Below are 19,383 nucleotides of genomic sequence, written 5' to 3'. Positions count from 1 at the left end.
TGGAGGACCAGTGACCTCTTTACAGAGGTGGTCTTGGCTTGGTAAATTGATACAGTTACCTCTAACTATTGGGGATTAGGAGGAAATGTACCCTGGCTACAGGTTATCCCTTAATTACTTACTGCAGGATTTCTTGCACCTTCTTCTGTAGCATCTGGCACTCACCACTCAAACACTGATCCAGTATGACAGTTTCTATGTTATTAGAAAAGTAATTGTCACTAACGATTGTCTGCTACAAACATCTGTATAGATTCAATCTATTGTACAAGCAAGGGAGGTGTGTGTATTTTATATATATTCTGTGTAGTCTCTCGTGCCCTCTACTGGAGAATGACGGACTGGCTTAGCTGGCATAGGAATGTTCCTGCACAGAAGTCTGCAATTCAAATCCTTTAATGGTGCTGCATAAAAGGGGAATGTTTAAAGACCATAATGCAATAGTGCACGTGACCAACCACAACCTATTACAATGCACTGAGACCTCCACTTATTGTATGATAACTTGCTTACTTTATTATTGCTTTACCTCATCCTCCTCCATTTGTTTATCTGATCCACTTATTGCATCTCGTCATTATCTGAATGGAAAGCTCTTTTTTTAATGCATAGCTGTAGAGAGACCAGAACAACAGGGCTCCATATGATTGGGACTTTAAAGTGATCCTTTAATACAGATCATAATAACAAGACCCTGAGGCTTAATTGACATCTCTAGGACCTACTGCAATGCAAATAAATAAAAAAAGTAATTTTACGTTTTCTTCATTTACAGTCCCCCTTGCACTTGGCCACACATGCGCTACCCACACACAAAAATCAATATACAAAACGTTTCTTAGAAGTATTGCCCAGAGAAGTTGTGCAGATGTTGCTGGGGTTTCTGAGCTCGACTCGCTAACATTTGTTCTGAATTCCTGGCTTTATCAAAGCTTCAGATGCCGACGGTATCAGAACTCTGCTCGCCTGCTATCAGGTTTCATCTTCTATTATATCCCCTTGAGTGGGGTGGACCTCATTTCTAAATGTCTGGAATCTTCATTCTGAACAGGAAACAGCACAGACCGACCAAATTCCAATCCCATGATATAACATTTCTGAGCCACTCCTGGTACGGGTTAGCGGAGCGCTGAGCTTCTCGCTGTAAATGTAAAAATGCTGCTAGGATTAAGGATTCCAAACTACTCGTTTACAATCGAAATCCAGTATCACTTACTGTCATGCTCCTAGCACCCAGGCAACATGAACCCAAGCTGGACATGTTGCACCAGGCTATGTGCAGTGATTAATGATTTTTGAAGGGCTCAGGATGGAAAAGAATGCAGGCCAAATTCCAGACCAGAATGTAGGCCTTCAGCAGTACAGAGTTACACAGTCTGGCTCAGGTAGTTCTGAAGAACGCATCTCCACAGTACCTGAGATCCTCCCATCACTTAAATTCTGTAGGGATGGGCACCACAGGACAGCTGGAGAGTATCTGAATGCCAAACGGAGTCACCTAGTTTCCCACAGTACTCCCCAAGATGACATCATAGCTGATTCTTCTCTCTCCCTCTCCCAGCTCATAGGAGAGGGCCTTCTGTGACTTGGGCTTGAAGGTCTTGGTCTCCCACTGGCTGGGTCTCAGGCTTTCAGACTTGAGCCTCCCATTGGCCAGTTCTTCACCTTCATCTTAATAGTAAATGGAATTCAAATAGTCCTGAATGGTGTATAAGTTATTTCTGAGCATAAAATACCTTTTAAATTGCATTACACAAAATCAGCACGCTAAAAAGTTTCCATAGACCAAAAGCATATCAGACTCTGAGCTCCGCCGGCACCTTGTCAGCAGTCTCAGCAAAGAGGCCAGGGATGAGTGGGTAAAAAAAGATTGCCCCTCCAGCTCAGAGTAGAGACCCTTAGGCAGGGCAGTTTGGAGAAAACTTGCACTCCTGCCCATGCTGTACCCATTTAAGGACTCCACTCCCTGGGGATGTCTATCCAGCACCCTTCATAACAACAAAATCCACTGGATAAAAACTAAGTAAAATATCCACTTAACAGGACAGTTCCAAATGACTTACAGATCTGTAGGTGCTGACACAGAGCCCTTTGATTTTTTTTTCTTATATTATTATTTTAAAAGGTCTTGTCACTTTGCAATACAGACATGGAATTTGTCTGCAGTACCAAGTGCTCCTCATTTGCAGGACCAGAGAATGAAGCGAGTTGTGGCACTGTGTTGAAATGAAGATGAAGTAAAGACAGTGATGGATCACCGAGCCTTTGAAAGGAAAAGTTGCACTATAGTAATTTATGGGAGGGAGAATTTGTAGGTGGGACAGCCACTAACAGAATGGTGGCATTTAGCCAATAAAAGATTCCTCACTTCAATAGAACTCTACTGCCATCTTCAGGACAGTCAGTTTCTCTCCAAAGAGATATAGAAATTTATTGAAAACTTTTCCTCTGAGCTTTTTTTTTTTTTTTTTTAAGCTCCTTTTATAGGCGGGAGAAAGTTTTTATTCCAACACTATAATTATTCCTGTTGCGTGTTATCAAAGTTTGATAGATCATGCTTTTGTTCAATACTCTCCAACCTCTGAACTCTAAATGCCAGAAACTAGTTAGGAATCGATTGACTTAAATTGAATCACAGATTCCCAGAGATCCAAGATGGGAAAGACCTATTTAGGTCATCTAATCCAGCCCATCCCAGTGCAGGATTGTTTCTTAATGCACATTTTCTAGTGTTTTACCCAATCTAAGGGTTTGTCTACACTACAAAATTAAGTCGACTTTATCTAATTCGACCTCGAGCCTCCAAATTAATTAAATTGATTGTTCATGGTCACACCATGCTCATTGTCTTGATGGAGTGTGTCCTCACTAGCAGCGCCTGCATCAATGCACAAAGCAGTGCGTTGTGGGTAGCTATCCCAAACTGCAACTTACCGCAGTGTGTTTTGGGAAGTTTGTGCAATGCCTCATGGGACCAAAACATTGTCACTGAGGAGAATGGAAACATTGCGTCATCATCCCATGATGCACTGTCCTCCCTCCCTCCCTCATATCAACAGCAAACAATCCAGTGTTTTTCACGCCTTAAAACCACCGCACGTACGCCATAACCCCAGGAGCATGGAGCCTGCTCAATTGTGCACTCTTGCTGTGAGCATCTCAAACACCTCGCGCCTTCTCCTGTAGTATTTCCAGAGCCGAAGTAGGGTCCACCGCATGGAACATAGCGATGTCCTGCAAGCAGCCCTGCTGCAAGCCATTGAAAAAAAACAGTCACAGAGCAGCTGCACTCTGTTGAGCACCGTTTCTGGTCCCACGAAACAAGCGCTGACTGGTGAGACCACACCGTTTTGCAGGTATGGGATGACAAGCAGGGGCTGCAGAACTTTTGAATGCGGAAGGCCACCTTCCAGGAGCTTTGTGCAGAGCTTCCCCCTGCCCTGCTGTTCAGCAACACAAAAATGAGAGCTGTTCTGACAGTGGAGAAGTGTGTGCAGATCGCTATTTGGAAGCTTGCAACACCAGTCAGTGGGGAATCAATTTGGAGTAGGTAAATCAACCATGGGAGCTACTGTGCTCAAGGGTTCAGGGTCATTAATCGACTTCTGCTACGAAGGGTAGTGAGTCCGGGAAATGTGCAGGACATAGTGGATGGTTTTGCTGCGATGGGGTTCCCTAACTGCAGTGGGGCGATAGATGGCATGCATATCCCCATCTTGGCACCAGACTACCTTGCCAAAGAGTACATAAACTGAAAGGGGTACTTTTCAATGGTGTTGGAAGCACTGGTGGATCACTGGTGGATCACAGGGGGCGTTTCACCGACCTTCAACATAGGAGAGTCGGGAAAGGTTCATGACGCGTGCATCTTTAGGAACTCGGATCTGTTCAAAAAGCTGCAATCCGGGACTTTCTTTCCAGACCACAAAATCAACATTGATGACGTTGAGATGCCTGTCGTTATCCTGGGGGACTCAGCCTACCCCTTGCTCCCGTGGCTCATGAAGCCATACACTGGCTGCCTGGACAGCAGTAAGGACCAGTTCAACTATAGGCTGAGCAAATCCAGAATGGTGGTTGAATGTGCCTTTGGTCATTTGAAAGGGCGCTGGAGAAGTTTACTAACAAGGCTGAACCTTGGTGAAGAGAATGTCCCATAGTTATAGCTGCCTGCTGTGTGCTCAAAAATATCTGTGGAAAAAAGGGCAGAAATTTTCCGCAGGGGTGGGCAGTTGAGGCAGATCATATGGCAGCCATTTTTGAGCAGCCAGACACCAGGGCAATGAGAAGAGCACAGCAAGGGGTGCTGTGTATCCGTGAGGCTTTGAAAAGCCATTTTAGTAATGAGTCACAGTAATGTGAGCTGCTTGTCTGCATTGTGCTTACTCAAAGCTTCACCTGGCTTGTATCACTGTAAAGCCAACTCCCCACCCAAGCCCAGTGCTTCCACTCAAAGAACATTTTTTTCTCGAATCCATTGGTTTATTTAACAAACATAAGTAAAGAGGGAGAACAGGAAAAAAAGTTAGTCTTGGGGAAAAGGGGTTGTAAAGTTGGAGCAGGAGAAACATTTCCAGCTGTGTAACATACCACTGCGTGCTAGACCATCAAAGGCCTGTGAATAGGCACCTTCTGTTCCTTGTATCCTCCCCTTGAGGAAAATGAAAGGGATAATGGACTTTTCACCCACACCTCATGGAACACTTGGGGGATGGTGATTCTGCACCAGGTGATGCTGGCTGGCTGTCCACCACGGTCTGCAGAGGGACTCCACCCTCCTGCTTCTGTTCCTGCAGTTCAACCAGGTGCCTCAACATGTCTGATTGGTCCCTCATTATCCAAAGCAGCTCGTCCTGTGCCGCACACTCATGCTCATGGGAAGTTTTTCTGCTCTCCATGTCCACATCTAACTTCTCAGACAGTGAAATCCTCCATGCTCTCAGCTCTGGGTCAGCTGTCCCGGAGGTGTTCATTATCTCGGTGAACATGTCCTCCCACGTTCCCTTTCTCCTCCTTCTAACCAGCGAAAGTGTGCTTTCAGGTGTTGATGACATGCTGAAGGACACATTTCCAGCTGTCAGTCATGGGAAATAAGAAAGGGACCATTGTACATGCATAAAATGTTTCCATAGCAAAGCTGTTTTCATTTTTAAAAAACCCTTATTACACTAGGTGCAAGCCATAACATGATCAGAATCTGTAACTATTCACTGCACTATTTTGCTGTTCCAGCCATGGTGAGTAGGCCCCCCACCCAAGTCACGGGTGACCACACTTTTAATGAAGTTTATGGCAGGCTCATGTTGGGAGCACAGGTAGCTAGTTGAACAATCGCCCCTCCCGGGGAAGCTGTTTATGAAGGGGCGGGGCGGAACGTTTTCACTCCCAAATTGTGGAATCTCACATGTGACCCCAGTTCCCTATCAGCCACTTTAACTACTTGCCAACCCATGCCGAGCACAATAAAGGCACATTAGTGGCCGCGTGGTTTGGGGGGTGGGGTGGTCTAGATGCTTTTTTTTTTTCTTGTAAGAGCCCCTAGGCGACCCTATGTGATATCAGTCTCCTGAGGGTAACAGAGGTAGAAAGGAAGAGACTGCAAACATCTGGGCATAGACCTGGTCCTTATGCTGCTATACCATGTACCACAATGATGCCAGCAGAATTAATTCAGGAGTTGCGTGAGAAAGTGTCCTACCATGGTGGAAGAAATAAGACTGCCCTGCCCAGAAACCTTCTGCAAAGGATTGCAGAATACCTCCATGAGAGTTTCTTAGAGATATCCATGGAAGATTCCCCGGGCTATCCCAGGCCACATAAACAGTCTTTTCCAGGGCCACCTTCTGCATAGCTGGAGCGGCCTCTTGTAAGCAGAGAACCACAGCACCTCACTTTTTCTTCACAGTAAGCATGCAATGCCATCGAATGTGTGTGCCCGCTAAAGTTTAACTGGACTTTCATTGTAATTGTATACTCACCAGAGGTGCCTTCCCCAGCATCATGGTCGGCCACCGTGAGCTCCAGGGTTAAAAATATTTCCTGGCTCTCAGGGAGAATGGATCCACCGCTCGCCTGTCTCCCATTCTCCACCTCCTCTTCCTCATCCACCATATCGTCCTCTCTGTTGTCCCTAGACTCACACACCTGTGAGGTGTCCATGTGACTTGTGGGGGTACTGGTAGGGTCACCCCCAAGAATCACATGCAGCTCATTGTAGAACTGGCATATGTGGGGTTCAGCACCAGAACGACTGTTCGCCTCCCTTGCCTTCTGGTACGCTTAGTGAAGTTCTTCTATTTTCACACGGCACTGCTGTGTGTCCCTCGTGTAGCCCTTCTCCCCCATTCCATGAGCGATCTTTGCACAGAAGTCAGCGTTTCTTCTGCTGGATCGGAACTCTGCCTGCACAGACTCTTCTCCCCCCACAGCCATGAGATCCACCACCTCCTGTGCAGAGCAGGTTGGAGCGTGTTTGGGGCGTGTAGTCTCCATGATCAGTTGTGCTCATGCTGGCACGCTCCCAATGCTGATCAAACACGAAATGGGAAATCAAAAATTCCCGGGGCTTTAGCAGGGGAGGGGCTGTTTCCTGTGTACCTGGCTGCAGTGCAGCAGAGTTGAGAATGATCTGCAGAGCGGACACAGATGAGCATTGGGGGACACCACATGGAGGCCAGTTATGTCGAATTACACAACGCTGCATCTGCTGAAGGTGACCGCTAGTGGCGTTCTGTTATTTTCTTTGTTAGGCCTGTCCTGTAGTAGGTAACTTCTGGGATCCACTTCCTGGACACTACAGTGCTAATAAACAATGGCCACATAAACTCCACCCTATACCGGAAACCTACTGACCGCTATTCCTACCTGCATGCCTCCAGCTTTCACCCTGACCACACCACACGATCCATCGTCTACAGCCAAGCTCTGCGATACAACCGCATTTGCTCCAACCCCTCAGACAGAGACAAACACCTACAAGATCTCTGTCAAGCTTTCTTACAACTACAGTACCCACCTGCAGAAGTAAAGAAACAGATTGATAGAGCCAGAAGAGTTCCCAGAAGTTACCTACTACAGGACAGGCCTAACAAAGAAAATAACAGAACGCCACTAGCGGTCACCTTCAGCCCCCAACTAAAACCCCTCCAACGCATTATTAAGGATCTACAACCTATCCTAAAGGATGACCCAACACTCTCACAAGTCTTGGGAGACAGGCCAGTCCTTGCCTACAGACAGCCCCACAACCTGAAGCAAATACTCACCAACAACCACATACCACACAACAGAACCACTAACCCAGGAACTTATCCTTGCAACAAAGCCCGTTGCCAATTGTGCCCACATATCTATTCAGGGGACACCATCACAGGGCCTAATAACATCAGCCACACTATCAGAGGCTCGTTCACCTGCACATCCACCAATGTGATATATGCCATCATGTGCCAGCAATGCCCCTCTGCCATGTACATTGGTCAAACTGGACAGTCTCTACGTAAAAGAATAAATGGACACAAATCAGATGTCAAGAATTATAACATTCATAAACCAGTCGGAGAACACTTCAATCTCTCTGGTCACGCAATCACAGACATGAAGGTCGCTATCTTAAAACAAAAAAACTTCAAATCCAGACTCCAGCGAGAAACTGCTGAATTGGAATTCATTTGCAAATTGGATACTATTAATTTAGGCTTAAATAGAGACTGGGAGTGGCTAAGTCATTATGCAAGGTAGCCTGTTTCTTCTTGTTTTTTCCTACCCCCACCCCCAGATGTTCTGGTTTAACTTGGATTTAAACTTGGAGAGTGGTCAGTTTAGATGAGCTATTACCAGCAGGAGAGTGAGTTTGTGTGTGTATGGGGGTGGGGGGGATGTGAGAAAACCTTGATCTATGCAGGAAATAGCCCTACTTGATTATGTAAAGAGTTGTCACTTTGGATGGGCTAGCACCAGCAGGAGAGTGAATTTGTGTGGGGGGTGGAGGGTGAGAAAACCTGGATTTGTGCTGGAAATGGCCCACCTGTTGATCACTTTAGATAAGCTATTACCAGCAGGACAGTGGGGTGGGAGGAGGTATTGTTTCATATTCTCTGTGTGTATATAAAGTCTGCTGCAGTTTCCACGGTAAACATCTGATGAAGTGAGCTGTAGCTCACGAAAGCTCATGCTCAAATAAATTGGTTAGTCTCTAAGGTGCCACAAGTACTCCTTTTCTTTTTGCGAATACAGACTAACACGGCTGTTCCTCTGAAACCATACATTAACAGGTTGACTTAAGGCAGCTTCCTTCCACCTAACTCTGTAGTGTAGACCAGGCCTAAATTTTCAATGCCTCTAGGGATCAGATTTCCACCAGTTCCCCTGAAAGATATTTCTGCAGCATAATAGATCTCACTGTTGTGATATTAGCCTATTTCCCCCCTCTTAGCATTACTTAGAGTTATATTCTAATCTCAAATATGTAAATGTAACCTTCTGCCCATCAGAGTTGGCAGCAACAAAGGCCAGGTTCAATATCTAGGGGATCCATTCCCATAACACAATGTAAAACCGGCTCGAGCCCCCACCCAGTGACCTGGGACAAATATATACCACCCCCGCTGGGCGCCTCCAAGAGGCAATACTTCCCCTCTCACAAGCACAGAGTCTGAGTGTGGCAAAAAGCCTTTTAATAACAGAGAAACAATGTGGCATTATGTTGGGGAAACACCACCAACAGGATTCATAACACAACCCATGAGCAAAAACCCACCCCAAGCAAATTGGGACATGTCCTTTCCCTTTGGTTCTTGAGTCCAGCAACCCGAAATCACCCAAAGTCCCAAAAGTCCAATGACCCAAAATTCTCTGTCCCTGGTCAGGGCAGCCCCAGAGTTCGAAAGTTTATCTGCAGAGCTTTACCTCCCAACCTGGGTGGAGATCGGGGGGGTGGGGGGGGAGAAGAGAGGTAAGGGGCACCTTACATGATCTGAAGCTGACTGCCCCGCAGCTCCATTGGGCTCCACTCCACTCCGCTCCATGTCCCACAAGCAGCTTCTGTCATCCCACAAACTGCTCCACCAGCCTGTCCACAAGGCACTCCAGCCATCCCGCAAACTGCTCCACAATATATCTTCAGGCTCCCCCCCGTACTTAACACAACGCTCAGTGATTTCAGCTCTTAGTCAGTTCAGCTCTTTGGTGAATTCATCTTGTAGTAGGGGAGCCTCAGTGCTGGTGCACCCTTAGCCTAAAGTGAGCTCAGCAGCCTGTAACTAGACTCCTAATGGAATCAAAATTAGCTCTGATATTCCACAGTGAAGAGAGGAGGAAGTATAATTAGCATGTAAGACCCTCACCAAGGCACCCATACTACCAGGTACTAATACTTATCCCCAATCTCCCTCAATTCACAGAGTTCTGGAACCCATGACCCTTGCCTAGCGAGTGCTACTTAGTTGATGGTGAATCCCTCCATCATAACAAAAGGCCAATTACAGTTCCAAGCACAGTTCCCATAATCAGGGTAATAACAATTTATTCTTCCTGCCCCAATAACAGAGACACTGGGGTTCCCACAGCAGCCAAAGTGACCATTTGGGCAGCTATGGCCTCATTCTAGGCAGGGTGGGTGTGCCTATGCAAATGAAGTTCTTTTGCACAACTTGCCACACCTCACCACCAGATGTCAGGGTAGAGCTCATCCTGACTCTGCTTACATAAATATCTGCTACATGTAGAAGACACCACTGCAGGTCTAGCACCACCATAATGATATGCCATTTGTCAACCGCTTGCTTTTTGCAAACAGTTTTAAACATTTGCAGTATGATGATTATACACATGTATATATTATATATGAAAACAACATTAAAACATTAAAGTTCACAAAGTCAAGCACTGACAAGTTAGGAACTGGCAGAATTAAAGGTGCCTGAGAAACTTTACTTCAGCCCCTTTGCATTATGATAAAGTCTTTAATTACATGATCACAAACTTGTTTTGTTTTCCCACAGGACCCCTGACATTCAGTGCACAGGAAGAACAGTGCTCATTAAACAGACAGCTAGTCACTATTTCTTTTTATTCCCATGGTTCAGTATATGGCCCCATGCCTTATTTACTATACATTATTCAAACCCCGCACAGAATACAGAATTATCATCTTCCTCATGGGCTTGTCTATGGGGCTCATCGCTAGAGCATCCAAATGTTTCCCACATATTAATTGAATTTATCTTCACAACACCCTGAGGTGAGATGGTATTATTATTTTCAATTATTTTACAGATTCATAGGCTCCAAGGCCAGAAGGGATCATTGTGACCTTAAAAGCCTTTAATGCTCACTGGCATTGGGTACACTGTCTCCTCAGACCCAGCCAACTCTACACCCAATACTCTGTTGTCATGGTATTTATCCAATTTCCAGTACCAATATTGTGTAAGGTATCATATGAAAGCTAATCACACACTGGTTATTAATGTAATTGCCAAATGCATGTGTTCATGTTATATGTGACATTATGAATTCCCTCTGTGTGATATTACTAGAACATTTGTAAGACCAGACTGCCCAGCCTAGGTAAAGGAGATAATCAGGTACGTCAGTTCTAGTCAAAGAAATGTGGGTTCACTTAAATTTACATGTTAGCAGTAAGCAAAGCAATCGAGCAAAACCAGCCAGGGTTATTCTGAATTCCAAAGAAACAGAGAATTAACATGGCTCCTCCATCCCCGAGAAACAGGAGACTGAATCCCCAGGAGACCTTCCTGACTTGTAAGACAAAGACAATCCCTTTGGGGATATTAGGAACAGAGAGAGATTCCATCTTTATCCTTCACCTCAGGAAACAAAGGAAGAGGAAGTTACTCACCTTGTGCAGTAAAGATGGTTCCTCAAGACGTGTGTCTCTATGTGTGCTCCACTCTAGGTGTATCTGCACCCCTGCGCCTCCGATCTGACATTTCAGGTAGCGATGTCCGTTCAGCACTGGTGGCTGGTATCGTAGGCTGGGGGAGGCTGTGCCTAGCATGGCCCCAGTGTGGCCCCACCCACACAGCCTAGCGTGGCCCTGCCCACACTCCGCCCCCAAGCCAGGCTCCATCCTGCAGTTCCCAGTGCTCTGCCCTGGCCCAGGCTGGCTGGGGCTGACCAGCCTGCCTCCTGCAGGGACTCAGGGTGACTGGCACAGGGGCCACACTGCCCACGTGGCACACCAGGGCTGAGGGCACTGCAGCTGCACCACCCGGTACACCGGGGCTGGGGCCTGGGTGCTGCAGTGGGGGTGCTCTGGGCTCCTTTGGGGCGGGGCGGGTAGAAAGGTAGGGGGAGGAGCAGGGCCAGGGGCTAGCCTCCCCCAACGGCTGGGCTGCCCATGCCATTCAGCCTCCCTCCCTTGCGGTCTGCCTCGAGACTATCTAGCACTGTACACACAAACCGCCCACAGTTCCTTCTCTACCCCAGAGTCCCACACCGAGAACTCCAAAGTAGAGGGGAGGAGGGTGGGTTGTGGCGCACGCCGGGGGATACAAATCTTGAAGAACCATGATTACTGCACAAGGTGAATAACTTCCTCTTCTTCTTCTAGCAGTGACATCACAGCAGTATCCGCCCTGTGCGGGCTGAGGCTTCAGAGTGGAGTCTGTTATTACAGAGAGCACTGGGGAACCGAAGATGGCATCGGAAACCGAGGCTCCAGTGATCGCATAGTGCTCCAAGAAAGTATGGGCAGAGGCCCAAGTCACTGCACTGCAACTTTCCAAGATAGGAACATCTGTAAGGAAGAGATTGACCTTGTGGTGTGCGTACAGACTCCAGACAGAGGCACCAGGTTTCGCCCCTGGTAACAGTGAGTAATGCAACTGGAGATCCATTTGGATAATCTTTTAGTGGACATTATGGAACCTTTGGATCATTCCACAAAGGAAGAGTTTAGGACAGTGGTTCTCAAAGCCAGTCCGCTGCTTGTTCAGGGAAAGCCCTTGGCGGGCCGGACCGGTTTGTTTACCTGCCGCGTCCGCAGGTTCGGCCGATCGTGGCTCCCACTGGCTGCGGTTCGCCGCTCCAGGCCAATGGTGGCTGCGGGAAGGGGCGCGGGCCAAGGGACGCGCTGGCCACCCTTCCCGCAGCCCCCATTGGCCTGGAGTGGCAAACCGTGGCCAGTGGGAGCTGCGATCGGCCAACCCTGCGGACACGGCAGGTAAACAAACCAGTCCGGCCTGCCAGGGGCTTTCCCTGAACAAGCGGCAGACAGGCTTTGAGAACCACTGGTTTAGGAGACATCCTGAAGTCTTCAGTCCTGTCCAACTAAAATGCTAGCACTCTTCTAACATCTAGCATGTGCAGAATAGCCTCCCTGTTGTCATGATGTGGTTTCAGGGAAAAACAGGAAGATGGATTTGTTGATTCATATGAAAGGCTGAGGCTATTTTAGGGAGAAACTTGGGATATGGCCTCAGTGTTACTTTGTCTTTTAAAAAGACTGTGAACAGCAAGTGTGCCAGCAAGGTCACTATTTCTCCTATGCGTCTAGCTGAGGTGATGTCAATAAAAAATGCTGTATTCATGGATAGGTGTAAGAGAGAACAGGTTGCCATGGGCTCAAAGTGTTTCTAGTCAAGAACTAGATTGAGCTCGCATATTGGAGCGGGTGATCTGACATGTGGGAAGAGATTTTCAATACCCTTAAGGAAACTGCGTGTCAGTGGGTGAGAGAACACTGAGTATCCATCTACTTGACATTGAAAGGCCATTATAGATGCAAGATGTACCTTACAGGAGCTGAGAAAGAACTTTGACTTTTTGAGGTCTGAAATGAGAGGGAGGATGATGTTGGGTCTATGTGCTTAGAATGAACCAAATTTGGAATCGCTTCCATTTCTGCAGGTAAGCACACCAAGTGGTTGATTTTTGGCTGTGTAGCATGTCTTTCACCTGTCAGAGCATTCTACCTCTAAATCCTGGAACCAGGATGGAGCTAAGCCTGGAGGCGGAGAATCCAGAGGTTGGGGTGAAGGATCCATCCATCATCTTGAGTGAGCAGGTGAGGAATGGGCCAAAGAGGAACCCATGGACATCTGATGAGGTTCAACAAGGACAAGCAGAAAAGGACCTACAGGTTACAGTGGACGAGAAGCTGGATATGAGTCAACAGTGTGCCCTTGTAGCCAAGAAGGTTAACGGCATTTTGGGCTGTATAAGTAGGAGCATTTCCAGCAGATTGAGGGACATGATCATTCATCTCTAATCGGCATTGGTGAGGCCTCAACTGGAGTACTGTGTCCAGTTTTGGGCCCCACACTACAAGAAGGATGTGGAAAAATTGGAAAACGTCCTGCGGAGGGCAACAAAAATGATTAGGGGGCTGACGCACATGACTCATGAGGAGAGGCTCAGGGAACTGGGATAATTTAGTCTGCAGAAGAGAAGAATGAGGGTGGGATTTAATAACTTTTTTCAACTAACTGAAAGAGGGTTCCAAAGAGGATGAATCTAGACTGTTCTCGGTGGTACCAGATGACAGAACAAGGAGTAATGGTCTCAAGTTGCAGTGGGGGGGTCTTGATTCGATATTAGGAAAAACGTTTTCACTAGAAGCATGGTGAAGCACTGGAATGGGTTTCTGAGGGAGGTGGTGGAATCGCCTTCCTTTTGGGGTTTTTAAGGTCAGGCTTGACAAAGCCCTGGATGGGATGATTTAGTTGGGGATTGGTCCTGCTTTGAACAGGGGGTTGGACTAGATGACCTCCTGAGGTCCCTTCCAACCCTAATATTCTATGATTCTATGACATACTGCCATCTGTGCTTGGTTAGGGTACCAAACTTGCCTTGGCCAAGAGGGGTCAATGAAAATAACTCTCACTTTGTCTCATCGTATTTTCAACAGGACCTTGGCTAGTAAGGGAAAGGCATATAAAAGGTCCCTGTCCCTTGGGAGGATGAGCGCATCTCTCAGAGACTGCTCTGGAGCACTAGCGAGGGCATTTCTTGTTCCAAGGCATAGCAAAGAGATCTATAGTTGGGGTTCCCCAAAAGATGAATATGTCTCAAAGCACCTCTGAGTTCAGGTCCCATTCCGTTCAGGTCGTGAGAAAAGTTCCAACTGAGACTGTCAGCTGTCATGTTCTGTATCCAAGGTAGGGAGATGGCTGAGATAAGCATATTGTGTCAGATTAATCAATTCCAAAGTTTGAGTGCTTCTGTACAGAGCAATGGAGATCTGGCGCTGCCCTCCCCCCAGAGATTGATTGTCCAGCATAACCTTCATGTGGGTGTTTTTGAGGAGCGGGCGAAAGTGTGCACAGGCATTCCTGAGAGCTCTTAATGCCAAAAGATTAACATGGTGGTTTGCTTCTGTAGGCGACCACTAGCCTTGAACCACTACAACCCCAAACCTTTTTCAGAGTTATTGCTCCCCAGGCTACTCCCTCATCAGATAGTATGGCCTATATTCTGTGTTCCTTTGTTAATGAAGACATGAGGCACAAAGACAAAATGTCAAAAGTTTCCACTAATTTTGAATACTTAGTTTGAAATGCTTATGGCCTGATTTTTCAGATAACTTAGTGTAAGCAGAGTCAGAATGAGCTCTACCCTGACATCTGGTCATGAGCTGTGGAAAAGGACTTCAGGGGCTGATCTTGTTTGCATGGGCACACCCACCCTGCCTAGTATGATGGACTGCTTGCCCAAATGGTCACTTTGGCTGCTGTGGGATCCCCAGTCTCTTTGTTATTGGGGCAGGAGTAATAAAGTGTTGTTATCCTGGTTATGTGAATCAAGGACAGTAGAACTGTACTTGGCATTTTATGATGGAGGGACTCGCCCTCAACTAAGTAGCACTTGCTGGCAAGGGACATGAGTTCCAAAAGCCAATGACTTAAGAGTAGGGTTGGGGACAAGTATGTGTGCTTGGTAGTGTGGGTACCAAACACCACTTTGATCTCTTTGCTGTGTAATAATCTTTAATCTTGCAAAATAGTGTTGCGGCTCGTTTAAAGGCACAGGGTCTGACTCTCTTCTGCCTTGCAAGGGAAGTTGTTAATAAGTTTTTGGGGGGAGGGATAGCTCAGTGGTTCGAGCATTGGCCTGCTAAACCCAGGGTGGTGAGTTCAATCCTTGAGGGGGGCCATTTGGGGCAAAAATTGGGGATTGGTCCTGCTTTGAGCAGGGGGTTGGACTAGATGACCTCCTGAGGTCCCTTCCCACCCTGATATTCCATAATATCAGACGGAATAAATAAAAACAGAGCTAATTTTGGCTCTATTAGGAGTCTTGTTATATGCTGCAGAGCTGAAATTGCTGATAGATAGGCCTGAGCATTACACCCACTTTGGGCTAGAGGTGTACTAGCCCTGAAGCTCCCCTACTACCAGCTAAAAATCACTGAGAGCTGTGTTAAGTGGGGGGGGGGCTGAAGACACGTCGGTGAGCAGACAGCAGGATGGCCAGCGCGGAGTGGAGCGGATAGTAGGGCAGTTGGTGGAGAGGCGCAGCTGGTGGTGAAGACCGCAGCAGAACCCCATAGAGAGGCATGGCACTTGGCTGTTGACCTGAGCAGCGGAGCTTGTAAGATGCTCCCCGTAGCTCCCTCCGCTTCCATCCAGGCTGGGAGGTAAACTCTGCAGATGAACGTCTGAACTCTGGGGGGCTGCACTGACCAAGGACAGAAACTGGTGGAGGAGGGTGACCATTGGGTTGCGGAACTTAAGACCCTGAGGGGGAAAGGACACTGCCAAACTTACTTGGGGGTGGGTCTTTTGCTCATAGTTGGTATTATGAATCCTGTTTGTGGTGTTTTCCCAATATAATGCCGCATTGTTTCCCTCCTTTATTAAAAGGCTTTTGCTACTGTCAGACTCTGTGCTTGCGAGAGAGGAAGTAGTGCCTCTTAGAGGCACCCAGGGGGGTGGTGTGTAATTGTCCCAGGTCAGTGGGTGGGGGCTCGAGCCGGTTTTGCCTTGTGTTATTGAAACGGAACCCATAGATACTGAACCCGGCCCTTGTTGCTGCCAACTCTGATGGGCAGAAGGGTTACATTAGCATTTTAGAACACTTCTTCTGTTCAAAGCTCACCTGCCATTTGTGACACTGTACAGAATCTGGGGGACACTTTAGGATATTATGAATACAAATATTGTAAAATTGCAAGGAATCTGGCCAGATATGATATACCATGTAAGGTATTTATTAAAATGATATCATTTGCCAAATATGATGATCTTGTTTATATATTTGGATCACCTTTGTATTATGAGTTATAGATATGTCTGGTATCTCTTTATTTCCAAATTTGTGCTGTGTTTCTGTGTGACACCTCCCAGAAGATTGGCATCAATATTAGACCTGGCTTGATGACCCATCAAGGGTCATCAACTGTACAATGAACCCCTTGAAAGGAACAAGGACTACACCTTATGATTCAGCAAGACATGCAGGGGCATGCATGCCTATGGACAGAACTCTAAGGCTTCCAGACCACGTGCTGGGCAGCTTGTGTTTGCAACAAAGAAAATACAAGCTGCATGGCAAAAGACTATAAAATGCAGCTGCATCTTCTCCATATTGTCTTCAGTCCTGCTTCTTATCTCTGGAGTAACCTTCCTACAAAGGAAGCTCTGAACAAAGGACTGAATGACCCATCCAAGCTATGGATGTGTACCAGAGAGATTTTCAAGCCAGCAAACTCACCAATATTGGTAGGAATCTGATATATGGACTTTGAAGTGTTTGTATGTATGTGACTGTTTTACCAATTAACAACTCTTTTTGTGTTCTTTCTTTTTTCTTTATAATAAACCTTTAGTTTTAGTGGTATTCTGGGTAAGATCCAAACCTATACTGACCTGGTGATGTGGCTGACCCTTTGGGGTCAGATGAACATTTTGTATATATGAGCAGAGTTTTTTAAATAACTTCTCACTATACTGGACCGAGGTGCTGATTGGGAGCCAGAGAACTGGAATGCAATAAAGGGGGCTGCGAGATTCCTTTTTTGCTTCTTGATAACCAGAGTGGGGGATCAGAAGCAGAGTTTGTGACTGGTTGGGGGGTTTAACTTCAGTATTACCCACCAGTCTTGGGAGTATCTGCTCTCCCTTTTGCAGCCTGCCCTGACCTTGGCATTTCCAGGGAGGGCTGTCCCAGGCACCCCGGGTCACACCATTGACTTAAATTGCGGCTGAGAGTGCTTATTACTTCTACAAATCTGTCTCCATGTATCTCACATTAGGCACCCAAAAAAAGGAGAAACACACAATTCGATTATTATTGACATTAGAAAAGTAATGAAAAGTTCGGTTTAAATGATTTGCCCGGCATCACACAGGAACTCGGTGACAGAGGTGGAGATAGACGTCACTTCTTCAGGGTGGCATCAAATCACCTTATTTATAGATTCATAGATTCCAAGGCCAGAAGGGACCATTGGGATCATCTAGTCTGACCTGTATAACACGGGCCATAAAAATCCCCCAACTTCACTAAGTCATCCCTTTAATGCACCCAACATTTTCTGGTAAATAAAATCCTGATGTGGTTTATGAGCACCAGAACAAAGGCAAAGATGAACATTTTGTTTTTCAGTAGCATTACTGGGAACAAATGATCCCAAAATAAAAATTAAGGGCCCAAACATTTTTAACCCAGCCTCCTTTTGTGCACACACTATCGTGTTTTAAGCACATTTTTAAGCACTATCACTTGCAGTCACATAAAATAGTCTTAAAAAGACATGCAGAAGTGCTTTCCCGTGCAGAGGTGCAGACGTAATGATCCACTGTATGTGTCACTGGGGAGGTATGAATGCTGGTTCTTTAGCACTAAAAAACATGGATCCATGCCACTTGAACAAAAGGAGTAACTCTAGTGGCTGGCAGAAGTAGAAATCTGGACTAAGCCACATAATAGAGGGACAGAGGCCACATACTGTACCAGTTATTCATGCATGCAAATGGAAAGCATGCTGTAACAATTTAAATGCTGGCATTTGCAGTCTGCTTGCCCCCTGTTCCAAAGTCAGTGAAATACACCTCATGTAGCTCTAGGATTAACAGGAACAATTTACAGGTTTCAGTGTAACAGCCATGTTAGTCTGTATTTGCAAAAAGAAAAGGAGGACTTGTGGCACCTTAGAGACTAGACAATTTATTTGAGCATAAGCTTTCGTGAGCTACAGCTCACTTCATCGGATGCATACTGTGGAAAATACAGAAAATGTTTTTATACACACAGACCATGAAAAAATGGGTGATTATCACTACAAAAGGTTTTCTCCTCCCCCCAACCCACTCTCCTGTTGGTAATAGCTTATCTAAAGTGATCACTCTCCTTACAATGTGTATGATATTTAAGGTGGGCCATTTCCAGCAAAAATCCAGGTTTTCTTCCCCCCCAACCCACTCTCCTGTTGGTAATAGCTTATCTAAAGTGATCACTCTCCTTACAATGTGTATGATAATCAAGGTGGGCCATTTCCAGCAAAAATCCAGGCCTTCTCCCCCCCCCCCCAAACCTCCGCCCCCACTCCCCTGCCGGCAACAGCCCATCTAAAGAGATCACTCTCCTCACAATGTTTATGATAATCAAGGTGGGCCATCTCCAGCACTAATCCAGGGTTTAACAAGAACGTCTGAGGAACAGTGGTGGGGGGGGAGGGAAGGAATAAACAAGGGGAAATAGGTTATTGATCATTTTAGATAAGCTATTACCAGCAGGAGAGTGGGGTGGGGGGAGAGAAAACCTTTTGTAGTGATAAACACCCATTTTTTTATGGTCTGTGTGTATAAAAACATCTTCCACAGTATGCATCTGATGCAGTGAGCTGTAGCTCACGAAAGCTTATGCTCAAATAAATTGGTTAGTCTCTAAGGTGCCACAAGTACTCCTTTTCTTTTTAGGAACAATTTAGTTGCATAAAGGAAATATCATTTGCAAGAGGCTGGCAGCAAAGTGCTGAACGTGTACCTCAGAGACACCAACATGCCTCCAGTTCAGAAGCTGAACAGCTGAGGCAGGCCTGCCAGCATCCCAGATGTTCATCTCTCTGGGGAGAGGGACTAGCAAAATCAAAAGTATGCCAGTTGTAATCTGTCTTCCCAGCTGCATATGCCAAGAGCAATCATAGACCAGAAACGTTGGAAAGAGAAAGGAAAGCTCTAATTATTCTCAGGCTGCAAAGGAATGATGTTTAAAGGCAGAGATTGGAGGGAGAGCAGAAATGAAAAGCTGTCCAAAGCAGTCAAATTTAAAAGGCCTCTTTCAGGCAGCGCAGAAAGAAAAACCTGATACACTGTTAAGTCCTTAAACAATAGCTTCTCGGCTGGATTTACTCTCTTCTAATGTCTCAAGTCTTTTATAATGAGATCTTAAATGGGGCTGACAAATTACACTTTAAAA

The sequence above is a fragment of the Caretta caretta genome, chromosome 2, assembly GCF_965140235.1.
Source record: "Caretta caretta isolate rCarCar2 chromosome 2, rCarCar1.hap1, whole genome shotgun sequence".
Classification (NCBI taxonomy): domain Eukaryota; kingdom Metazoa; phylum Chordata; order Testudines; family Cheloniidae; genus Caretta; species Caretta caretta.
Note: the sequence above shows the minus strand (reverse complement) of the source record.